Source organism: Lissotriton helveticus, chromosome 8, assembly GCF_964261635.1.
Source record: "Lissotriton helveticus chromosome 8, aLisHel1.1, whole genome shotgun sequence".
Taxonomy (NCBI): domain Eukaryota; kingdom Metazoa; phylum Chordata; class Amphibia; order Caudata; family Salamandridae; genus Lissotriton; species Lissotriton helveticus.
This window is the reverse complement of record NC_136069.1, coordinates 1,642,284,617-1,642,297,904: the sequence shown is the minus strand read 5'-3', so window position 1 is coordinate 1,642,297,904 and position 13,288 is coordinate 1,642,284,617.

The following is a 13,288-nucleotide window of genomic DNA, read 5'->3' as shown; positions in this document are numbered from 1 at the left end:
AATTTGACCAAAAAAACACATTTTCCTCACATTTCTGTGGTATAAAGTTCTGGAATCTGCGTGGATCAACAAATTTCCACCCACCCAGCGTGCCCCCAGGTCTCCCAAAAAAAATGGTACCTCACTTGCGTGGGTAGGCATAGTGGCTGCGACATGAAACAGCGCAAAACGCAGCATGGTCGCACCTCAATTTCCCAGTGAAATTTAGCACGATTCGGACAAAAAGACTACCTTTTGTTTTTGCGCCGTAGCTCTGCCAGCACCTAGGGAAACCTAGCAAACCTATACATTTTTGAAAAGTAGACACCCAGGGCAATTTAGGATGGGGTGACTCGTCTGCCTACCCCCAGGGTTTGTTACCCAGAATCCCTTGCAAACATAACAATTTTACCAAAAAAACACATTTTCCTCACATTTCTGTGGTGGAAAGTTCTGGAATCTGCGTGGATCAACAAATTTCCACCCACCCAGCGTGCCCCCAGGTCTCCCGAAAGAAATGGTACCTCACTTGCGTGGGTAGGCATAGTGGCTGCGACATGAAACAGCGCAAAACGCAGCATGGTCGCACCTCAATTTCCCAGTGAAATTTAGCACGATTCGGACAAAAAGACTACCTTTTGTTTTTGCGCCGTAGCTCTGCCAGCACCTAAAGAAACCTTGCAAACCTATACATTTTTGAAAACTAGACACCCAGGGCAATTCAGGATGGGGTGACTCGTCTGCCTACCCCCAGGTTTTGTTACCCAGAATCCCTTGCAAACATAAAAATTTGACCAAAAAAACACATTTTCCTCACATTTCTGTGGTGGAAAGTTCTGGAATCTGCGTGGATCAACAAATTTCCACCCACCCAGCGTGCCCCCAGGTCTCCCGCAAAAAATGGTACCTCACTTGCGTGGGTAGGCATAGTGGCTGCGACATGAAACAGCGCAAAACGCAGCATGGTCGCACCTCAATTTCCCAGTGAAATTTAGCACGATTCGGACAAAAAGACTACCTTTTGTTTTTGCGCCGTAGCTCTGCCAGCACCTAGGAAAACCTAGCAAACCTATACATTTTTGAAAACTAGACACCCAGGGCAATTCAGGATGGGGTGACTCGTCTGCCTACCCCCAGGTTTTGTTACCCAGAATCCCTTGCAAACATAACAATTTTACCAAAAAAACACATTTTCCTCACATTTCTGTGGTGGAAAGTTCTGGAATCTGCGTGGATCAACAAATTTCCACCCACCCAGCGTGCCCCCAGGTCTCCCGAAAGAAATGGTACCTCACTTGCGTGGGTAGGCATAGTGGCTGCGACATGAAACAGCGCAAAACGCAGCATGGTCGCACCTCAATTTCCCAGTGAAATTTAGCACGATTCGGACAAAAAGACTACCTTTTGTTTTTGCGCCGTAGCTCTGCCAGCACCTAGGAAAACCTAGCAAACCTATACATTTTTGAAAACTAGACACCCAGGGCAATTCAGGATGGGGTGACTCGTCTGCCTACCCCCAGGTTTTGTTACCCAGAATCCCTTGCAAACATAAATATTTGACCAAAAAAACACATTTTCCTCACATTTCTGTGGTGGAAAGTTCTGGAATCTGCGTGGATCAACAAATTTCCACCCACCCAGCGTGCCCCCAGGTCTCCCGAAAAAAATGGTACCTCACTTCCGTGGGTAGGCATAGTGGCTGCGACATGAAACAGCGCAAAACGCAGCATGGTCGCACCTCATTTTCCCAGTGAAATTTAGCACGATTCGAACAAAAAGACTAACTTTTGTTTTTGCGCCGTAGCTCTGCCAGCACCTAGGGAAACCTAGCAAACCTATACATTTTTGAAAACTAGACACCCAGGGCAATTCAGGATGGGGTGACTCGTCTGCCTACCCCCAGGTTTTGTTACCCAGAATCCCTTGAAAACATAAAAATTTGACCAAAAAAACACATTTTCCTCATATTTCTGTGGTGGAAAGTTCTGGAATCTGCGTGGATCAACAAATTTCCACCCACCCAGCGTGCCCCCAGGTCTCCCGAAAAAAATGGTACCTCACTTGCGTGGGTAGGCATAGTGGCTGCGACATGAAACAGCGCAAAACGCAGCATGGTCGCACCTCAATTTCCCAGTGAAATTTAGCACGATTCGGACAAAAAGACTACCTTTTGTTTTTGCGCCGTAGCTCTGCCAGCACCTAGGGAAACCTAGCAAACCTATACATTTTTGAAAACTAGACACGCAGGGAAATTCAGGATGGGGTGACTCGTCTGCCTACCCCCAGGTTTTGTTACCCAGAATCCCTTGCAAACATAACAATTTGACCAAAAAAACACATTTTCCTCACATTTCTGTGGTGGAAAGTTCTGGAATCTGCGTGGATCAACAAATTTCCACCCACCCAGCATGCCCCCAGGTCTCCTGAAAAAAATGGTACCTCACTTGCGTGGGTAGGCATAGTGGCTGCGACATGAAACAGCGCAAAACGCAGCATGGTTGCACCTCAATTTCCCAGTGAAATTTAGCACGATTCGGACAAAAAGACTACCTTTTGTTTTTGCGCCGTACCTCTACCAGCACCTAGGGAAACCTAGCAAACCTATACATTTATGAAAACTAGACACCCAGGGGAATTCAGGATGGGGTGACTCGTCTGCCTACCCCCAGGTTTTGTTACCCAGAATCCCTTGCAAACATAAAAATTTGACCAAAAAAACACATTTTCCTCACATTTCTGTGGTGGAAAGTTCTGGAATCTGCGTGGATCAACAAATTTCCACCCACCCAGCGTGCCCCCAGGTCTCCTGAAAGAAATGGTACCTCACTTGCGTGGGTAGGCATAGTGGCTGCGACATGAAACAGCGCAAAACGCAGCATGGTCGCACCTCAATTTCCCAGTGAAATTTAGCACGATTCAGACAAAAAGACTACCTTTTGTTTTTGCGCCGTAGCTCTGCCAGCACCAAGGGAAACCTAGCAAACCTATACATTTTTGAAAACTAGACACCCAGGGCAATTCAGGATGGGATGACTCGTCTGCCTACCCCCAGGTTTTGTTTCCCAGAATCCCTTGCAAACATAAAAATTTGACCAAAAAAACACATTTTCCTCACATTTCTGTGGTGGAAAGTTCTGGAATCTGCGTGGATCAACAAATTTTCACCCACCCAGTGTGCCCCCAGGTCTCCCAAAAATAATGGTACCTCACTTGCGTGGGTAGGCATAGTGGCTGCGACATGAAACAGCGCAAAACGCAGCATGGTCGCACCTCAATTTCCCAGTGAAATTTAGCACGATTCGGACAAAAAGACTACCTTTTGTTTTTGCGCCGTAGCTCTGCCAGCACCTAGGGAAACCTAGCAAACCTATACATTTTTGAAAACTAGACACGTAGGGAAATTCAGGATGGGGTGACTCGTCTGCCTACCCCCAGGTTTTGTTACCCAGAATCCCTTGCAAACATAACAATTTGAACAAAAAAACACATTTTCCTCACATTTCTGTGGTGGAAAGTTCTGGAATCTGCGTGGATCAACAAATTTCCACCCACCCAGCGTGCCCCCAGGTCTCCTGAAAAAAATGGTACCTCACTTGCGTGGGTAGGCATAGTGGCTGCGACATGAAACAGCGCAAAACGCAGCATGGTTGCACCTCAATTTCCCAGTGAAATTTAGCACGATTCGGACAAAAAGACTACCTTTTGTTTTTGCGCCGTAGCTCTACCAGCACCTAGGGAAACCTAGCAAACCTATACATTTATGAAAACTAGACACCCAGGGCAATTCAGGATGGGGTGACTCGTCTGCCTACCCCCAGGTTTTGTTACCCAGAATCCCTTGCAAACATAAAAATTTGACCAAAAAAACACATTTTCCTCACATTTCTGTGGTGGAAAGTTCTGGAATCTGCGTGGATCAACAAATTTCCACCCACCCAGCGTGCCCCCAGGTCTCCTGAAAGAAATGGTACCTCACTTGCGTGGGTAGGCATAGTGGCTGCGACATGAAACAGCGCAAAACGCAGCATGGTCGCACCTCAATTTCCCAGTGAAATTTAGCACGATTCGGACAAAAAGACTACCTTTTGTTTTTGCGCCGTAGCTCTGCCAGCACCTAGGGAAACCTAGCAAACCTATACATTTTTGAAAACTAGACACCCAGGGCAATTCAGGATGGGATGACTCGTCTGTCTACCCCCAGGTTTTGTTACCCAGAATCCCTTGCAAACATAAATATTTGACCAAAAAAACACATTTTCCTCACATTTCTGTGGTGGAAAGTTCTGGAATCTGCGTGGATCAACAAATTTCTACCCACCCAGCGTGCCCCCAGGTCTCCCGAAAAAAATTGTACCTCACTTGCGTGGGTAGGCATAGTGGCTGCGACATGAAACAGCGCAAAACGCAGCATGGTCGCACCTCAATTTCCCAGTGAAATTTAGCACGATTTGAACAAAAAGACTAACTTTTGTTTTTGCGCCGTAGCTCTGCCAGCACCTAGGGAAACCTAGCAAACCTATACATTTTTGAAAACTAGACACCCAGGGCAATTCAGGATGGGGTGACTCGTCTGCCTACCCCCAGGTTTTGTTACCCAGAATCCCTTGAAAACATAAAAATTTGACCAAAAAAACACATTTTCCTCACATTTCTGTGGTAGAAAGTTCTGGAATCTGCGTGGATCAACAAATTTCCACCCACCCAGCGTGCCCCCAGGTCTCCCAAAAAAAATGGTACCTCACTTGCGTGGGTAGGCATAGTGGCTGCGACATGAAACAGCGCAAAACGCAGCATGGTCGCACCTCAATTTCCCAGTGAAATTTAGCACGATTCGGACAAAAAGACTACCTTTTGTTTTTGCGCCGTAGCTCTGCCAGCACCTAGGGAAACCTAGCAAACCTATACATTTTTGAAAAGTAGACACCCAGGGCAATTTGGGATGGGGTGACTCGTCTGCCTACCCCCAGGTTTTGTTACCCAGAATCCCTTGCAAACATAACAATTTTACCAAAAAAACACATTTTCCTCACATTTCTGTGGTGGAAAGTTCTGGAATCTGCGTGGATCAACAAATTTCCACCCACCCAGCGTGCCCCCAGGTCTCCCGAAAGAAATGGTACCTCACTTGCGTGGGTAGGCATAGTGGCTGCGACATGAAACAGCGCAAAACGCAGCATGGTCGCACCTCAATTTCCCAGTGAAATTTAGCACGATTCGGACAAAAAGACTACCTTTTGTTTTTGCGCCGTAGCTCTGCCAGCACCTAAAGAAACCTTGCAAACCTATACATTTTTGAAAATTAGACACCCAGGGCAATTCAGGATGGGGTGACTCGTCTGCCTACCCCCAGGTTTTGTTACCCAGAATCCCTTGCAAACATAAAAATTTGACCAAAAAAACACATTTTCCTCACATTTCTGTGGTGGAAAGTTCTGGAATCTGCGTGGATCAACAAATTTCCACCCACCCAGCGTGCCCCCAGGTCTCCCGAAAGAAATGGTACCTCACTTGCGTGGGTAGGCATAGTGGCTGCGACATGAAACAGCGCAAAACGCAGCATGGTCGCACCTCAATTTCCCAGTGAAATTTAGCACGATTCGGACAAAAAGACTACCTTTTGTTTTTGCGCCGTAGCTCTGCCAGCACCTAAAGAAACCTTGCAAACCTATACATTTTTGAAAACTAGACACCCAGGGCAATTCAGGATGGGGTGACTCGTCTGCCTACCCCCAGGTTTTGTTACCCAGAATCCCTTGCAAACATAAAAATTTGACCAAAAAAACACATTTTCCTCACATTTCTGTGGTGGAAAGTTCTGGAATCTGCGTGGATCAACAAATTTCCACCCACCCAGCGTGCCCCCAGGTCTCCCGAAAGAAATGGTACCTCACTTGCGTGGGTAGGCATAGTGGCTGCGACATGAAACAGCGCAAAACGCAGCATGGTCGCACCTCAATTTCCCAGTGAAATTTAGCACGATTCGGACAAAAAGACTACCTTTTGTTTTTGCGCCGTAGCTCTGCCAGCACCTAGGAAAACCTAGCAAACCTATACATTTTTGAAAACTAGACACCCAGGGCAATTCAGGATGGGGTGACTCGTCTGCCTACCCCCAGGTTTTGTTACCCAGAATACCTTGCAAACATAAATATTTGACCAAAAAAACACATTTTCCTCACATTTCTGTGGTGGAAAGTTCTGGAATCTGCGTGGATCAACAAATTTCCACCCACCCAGCGTGCCCCCAGGTCTCCCGAAAAAAATGGTACCTCACTTCCGTGGGTAGGCATAGTGGCTGCGACATGAAACAGCGCAAAACGCAGCATGGTCGCACCTCATTTTCCCAGTGAAATTTAGCACGATTCGAACAAAAAGACTAACTTTTGTTTTTGCGCCGTAGCTCTGCCAGCACCTAGGGAAACCTAGCAAACCTATACATTTTTGAAAACTAGACACCCAGGGCAATTCAGGATGGGGTGACTCGTCTGCCTACCCCCAGGTTTTGTTACCCAGAATCCCTTGAAAACATAAAAATTTGACCAAAAAAACACATTTTCCTCATATTTCTGTGGTGGAAAGTTCTGGAATCTGCCTGGATCAACAAATTTCCACCCACCCAGCGTGCCCCCAGGTCTCCCGAAAAAAATGGTACCTCACTTGCGTGGGTAGGCATAGTGGCTGCGACATGAAACAGCGCAAAACGCAGCATGGTCGCACCTCAATTTCCCAGTGAAATTTAGCACGATTCGGACAAAAAGACTACCTTTTGTTTTTGCGCCGTAGCTCTGCCAGCACCTAGGGAAACCTAGCAAACCTATAAATGTTTGAAAACTAGACACGCAGGGAAATTCAGGATGGGGTGACTCGTCTGCCTACCCCCAGGTTTTGTTACCCAGAATCCCTTGCAAACATAACAATTTGACCAAAAAAACACATTTTCCTCACATTTCTGTGGTGGAAAGTTCTGGAATCTGCGTGGATCAACAAATTTCCACCCACCCAGCATGCCCCCAGGTCTCCTGAAAAAAATGGTACCTCACTTGCGTGGGTAGGCATAGTGGCTGCGACATGAAACAGCGCAAAACGCAGCATGGTTGCACCTCAATTTCCCAGTGAAATTTAGCACGATTCGGACAAAAAGACTACCTTTTGTTTTTGCGCCGTACCTCTACCAGCACCTAGGGAAACCTAGCAAACCTATACATTTATGAAAACTAGACACCCAGGGGAATTCAGGATGGGGTGACTCGTCTGCCTACCCCCAGGTTTTGTTACCCAGAATCCCTTGCAAACATAAAAATTTGACCAAAAAAACACATTTTCCTCACATTTCTGTGGTGGAAAGTTCTGGAATCTGCGTGGATCAACAAATTTCCACCCACCCAGCGTGCCCCCAGGTCTCCTGAAAGAAATGGTACCTCACTTGCGTGGGTAGGCATAGTGGCTGCGACATGAAACAGCGCAAAACGCAGCATGGTCGCACCTCAATTTCCCAGTGAAATTTAGCACGATTCAGACAAAAAGACTACCTTTTGTTTTTGCGCCGTAGCTCTGCCAGCACCAAGGGAAACCTAGCAAACCTATACATTTTTGAAAACTAGACACCCAGGGCAATTCAGGATGGGATGACTCGTCCGCGTACCCCCAGGTTTTGTTTCCCAGAATCCCTTGCAAACATAAAAATTTGACCAAAAAAACACATTTTCCTCACATTTCTGTGGTGGAAAGTTCTGGAATCTGCGTGGATCAACAAATTTTCACCCACCCAGCGTGCCCCCAGGTCTCCCAAAAATAATGGTACCTCACTTGCGTGGGTAGGCATAGTGGCTGCGACATGAAACAGCGCAAAACGCAGCATGGTCGCACCTCAATTTCCCAGTGAAATTTAGCACGATTCGGACAAAAAGACTACCTTTTGTTTTTGCGCCGTAGCTCTGCCAGCACCTAGGGAAACCTAGCAAACCTATACATTTTTGAAAACTAGACACGCAGGGAAATTCAGGATGGGGTGACTCGTCTGCCTACCCCCAGGTTTTGTTACCCAGAATCCCTTGCAAACATAACAATTTGACCAAAAAAACACATTTTCCTCACATTTCTGTGGTGGAAAGTTCTCGAATCTGCGTGGATCAACAAATTTCCACCCACCCAGCGTGCCCCCAGGTCTCCTGAAAAAAATGGTACCTCACTTGCGTGGGTAGGCATAGTGGCTGCGACATGAAACAGCGCAAAACGCAGCATGGTTGCACCTCAATTTCCCAGTGAAATTTAGCACGATTCGGACAAAAAGACTACCTTTTGTTTTTGCGCCGTAGCTCTACCAGCACCTAGGGAAACCTAGCAAACCTATACATTTATGAAAACTAGACACCCAGGGCAATTCAGGATGGGGTGACTCGTCTGCCTACCCCCAGGTTTTGTTACCCAGAATCCCTTGCAAACATAAAAATTTGACCAAAAAAACACATTTTCCTCACATTTCTGTGGTGGAAAGTTCTGGAATCTGCGTGGATCAACAAATTTCCACGCACCCAGCGTGCCCCCAGGTCTCCTGAAAGAAATGGTACCTCACTTGCGTGGGTAGGCATAGTGGCTGCGACATGAAACAGCGCAAAACGCAGCATGGTCGCACCTCAATTTCCCAGTGAAATTTAGCACGATTCGGACAAAAAGACTACCTTTTGTTTTTGCGCCGTAGCTCTGCCAGCACCTAGGGAAACCTAGCAAACCTATACATTTTTGAAAACTAGACACCCAGGGCAATTCAGGATGGGATGACTCGTCTGTCTACCCCCAGGTTTTGTTACCCAGAATCCCTTGCAAACATAAATATTTGACCAAAAAAACACATTTTCCTCACATTTCTGTGGTGGAAAGTTCTGGAATCTGCGTGGATCAACAAATTTCTACCCACCCAGCATGCCCCCAGGTCTCCCGAAAAAAATTGTACCTCACTTGCGTGGGTAGGCATAGTGGCTGCGACATGAAACAGCGCAAAACGCAGCATGGTCGCACCTCAATTTCCCAGTGAAATTTAGCACGATTTGAACAAAAAGACTAACTTTTGTTTTTGCGCCGTAGCTCTGCCAGCACCTAGGGAAACCTAGCAAACCTATACATTTTTGAAAACTAGACACGCAGGGCAATTCAGGATGGGGTGACTCGTCTGCCTACCCCCAGGTTTTGTTACCCAGAATCCCTTGAAAACATAAACATTTGACCAAAAAAACACATTTTCCTCACATTTCTGTGGTGGAAAGTTCTGGAATCTGCGTGGATCAACAAATTTCCACCCACCCAGCGTGCCCCCAGGTCTCCTGAAAAAAATGGTACCTCACTTGCGTGGGTAGGCATAGTGGCTGCGACATGAAACAGCGCAAAACGCAGCATGGTTGCACCTCAATTTCCCAGTGAAATTTAGCACGATTCGGACAAAAAGACTACCTTTTGTTTTTGCGCCGTAGCTCTACCAGCACCTAGGGAAACCTAGCAAACCTATACATTTATGAAAACTAGACACCCAGGGCAATTCAGGATGGGGTGACTCGTCTGCCTACCCCCAGGTTTTGTTACCCAGAATCCCTTGCAAACATAAAAATTTGACCAAAAAAACACATTTTCCTCACATTTCTGTGGTGGAAAGTTCTGGAATCTGCGTGGATCAACAAATTTCCACCCACCCAGCGTGCCCCCAGGTCTCCTGAAAGAAATGGTACCTCACTTGCGTGGGTAGGCATAGTGGCTGCGACATGAAACAGCGCAAAACGCAGCATGGTCGCACCTCAATTTCCCAGTGAAATTTAGCACGATTCGGACAAAAAGACTACCTTTTGTTTTTGCGCCGTAGCTCTGCCAGCACCTAGGGAAACCTAGCAAACCTATACATTTTTGAAAACTAGACACCCAGGGCAATTCAGGATGGGATGACTCGTCTGTCTACCCCCAGGTTTTGTTACCCAGAATCCCTTGCAAACATAAATATTTGACCAAAAAAACACATTTTCCTCACATTTCTGTGGTGGAAAGTTCTGGAATCTGCGTGGATCAACAAATTTCTACCCACCCAGCGTGCCCCCAGGTCTCCCGAAAAAAATTGTACCTCACTTGCGTGGGTAGGCATAGTGGCTGCGACATGAAACAGCGCAAAACGCAGCATGGTCGCACCTCAATTTCCCAGTGAAATTTAGCACGATTTGAACAAAAAGACTAACTTTTGTTTTTGCGCCGTAGCTCTGCCAGCACCTAGGGAAACCTAGCAAACCTATACATTTTTGAAAACTAGACACCCAGGGCAATTCAGGATGGGGTGACTCGTCTGCCTACCCCCAGGTTTTGTTACCCAGAATCCCTTGAAAACATAAAAATTTGACCAAAAAAACACATTTTCCTCACATTTCTGTGGTAGAAAGTTCTGGAATCTGCGTGGATCAACAAATTTCCACACACCCAGCGTGCCCCCAGGTCTCCCAAAAAAAATGGTACCTCACTTGCGTGGGTAGGCATAGTGGCTGCGACATGAAACAGCGCAAAACGCAGCATGGTCGCACCTCAATTTCCCAGTGAAATTTAGCACGATTCGGACAAAAAGACTACCTTTTGTTTTTGCGCCGTAGCTCTGCCAGCACCTAGGGAAACCTAGCAAACCTATACATTTTTAAATGGTAGACACCCAGGGCAATTTGGGATGGGGTGACTCGTCTGCCTACCCCCAGGTTTTGTTACCCAGAATCCCTTGCAAACATAACAATTTTACCAAAAAAACACATTTTCCTCACATTTCTGTGGTGGAAAGTTCTGGAATCTGCGTGGATCAACAAATTTCCACCCACCCAGCGTGCCCCCAGGTCTCCCGAAAGAAATGGTACCTCACTTGCGTGGGTAGGCATAGTGGCTGCGACATGAAACAGCGCAAAACGCAGCATGGTCGCACCTCAATTTCCCAGTGAAATTTAGCACGATTCGGACAAAAAGACTACCTTTTGTTTTTGCGCCGTAGCTCTGCCAGCACCTAAAGAAACCTTGCAAACCTATACATTTTTGAAAATTAGACACCCAGGGCAATTCAGGATGGGGTGACTCGTCTGCCTACCCCCAGGTTTTGTTACCCAGAATCCCTTGCAAACATAAAAATTTGACCAAAAAAACACATTTTCCTCACATTTCTGTGGTGGAAAGTTCTGGAATCTGCGTGGATCAACAAATTTCCACCCACCCAGCGTGCCCCCAGGTCTCCCGAAAGAAATGGTACCTCACTTGCGTGGGTAGGCATAGTGGCTGCGACATGAAACAGCGCAAAACGCAGCATGGTCGCACCTCAATTTCCCAGTGAAATTTAGCACGATTCGGACAAAAAGACTACCTTTTGTTTTTGCGCCGTAGCTCTGCCAGCACCTAAAGAAACCTTGCAAACCTATACATTTTTGAAAACTAGACACCCAGGGCAATTCAGGATGGGGTGACTCGTCTGCCTACCCCCAGGTTTTGTTACCCAGAATCCCTTGCAAACATAAAAATTTGACCAAAAAAACACATTTTCCTCACATTTCTGTGGTGGAAAGTTCTGGAATCTGCGTGGATCAACAAATTTCCACCCACCCAGCGTGCCCCCAGGTCTCCCGAAAGAAATGGTACCTCACTTGCGTGGGTAGGCATAGTGGCTGCGACATGAAACAGCGCAAAACGCAGCATGGTCGCACCTCAATTTCCCAGTGAAATTTAGCACGATTCGGACAAAAAGACTACCTTTTGTTTTTGCGCCGTAGCTCTGCCAGCACCTAGGAAAACCTAGCAAACCTATACATTTTTGAAAACTAGACACCCAGGGCAATTCAGGATGGGGTGACTCGTCTGCCTACCCCCAGGTTTTGTTACCCAGAATCCCTTGCAAACATAAATATTTGACCAAAAAAACACATTTTCCTCACATTTCTGTGGTGGAAAGTTCTGGAATCTGCGTGGATCAACAAATTTCCACCCACCCAGCGTGCCCCCAGGTCTCCCGAAAAAAATGGTACCTCACTTCCGTGGGTAGGCATAGTGGCTGCGACATGAAACAGCGCAAAACGCAGCATGGTCGCACCTCATTTTCCCAGTGAAATTTAGCACGATTCGAACAAAAAGACTAACTTTTGTTTTTGCGCCGTAGCTCTGCCAGCACCTAGGGAAACCTAGCAAACCTATACATTTTTGAAAACTAGACACCCAGGGCAATTCAGGATGGGGTGACTCGTCTGCCTACCCCCAGGTTTTGTTACCCAGAATCCCTTGAAAACATAAAAATTTGACCAAAAAAACACATTTTCCTCATATTTCTGTGGTGGAAAGTTCTGGAATCTGCGTGGATCAACAAATTTCCACCCACCCAGCGTGCCCCCAGGTCTCCCGAAAAAAATGGTACCTCACTTGCGTGGGTAGGCATAGTGGCTGCGACATGAAACAGCGCAAAACGCAGCATGGTCGCACCTCAATTTCCCAGTGAAATTTAGCACGATTCGGACAAAAAGACTACCTTTTGTTTTTGCGCCGTAGCTCTGCCAGCACCTAGGGAAACCTAGCAAACCTATAAATGTTTGAAAACTAGACACGCAGGGAAATTCAGGATGGGGTGACTCGTCTGCCTACCCCCAGGTTTTGTTACCCAGAATCCCTTGCAAACATAACAATTTGACCAAAAAAACACATTTTCCTCACATTTCTGTGGTGGAAAGTTCTGGAATCTGCGTGGATCAACAAATTTCCACCCACCCAGCATGCCCCCAGGTCTCCTGAAAAAAATGGTACCTCACTTGCGTGGGTAGGCATAGTGGCTGCGACATGAAACAGCGCAAAACGCAGCATGGTTGCACCTCAATTTCCCAGTGAAATTTAGCACGATTCGGACAAAAAGACTACCTTTTGTTTTTGCGCCGTACCTCTACCAGCACCTAGGGAAACCTAGCAAACCTATACATTTATGAAAACTAGACACCCAGGGGAATTCAGGATGGGGTGACTCGTCTGCCTACCCCCAGGTTTTGTTACCCAGAATCCCTTGCAAACATAAAAATTTGACCAAAAAAACACATTTTCCTCACATTTCTGTGGTGGAAAGTTCTGGAATCTGCGTGGATCAACAAATTTCCACCCACCCAGCGTGCCCCCAGGTCTCCTGAAAGAAATGGTACCTCACTTGCGTGGGTAGGCATAGTGGCTGCGACATGAAACAGCGCAAAACGCAGCATGGTCGCACCTCAATTTCCCAGTGAAATTTAGCACGATTCAGACAAAAAGACTACCTTTTGTTTTTGCGCCGTAGCTCTGCCAGCACCAA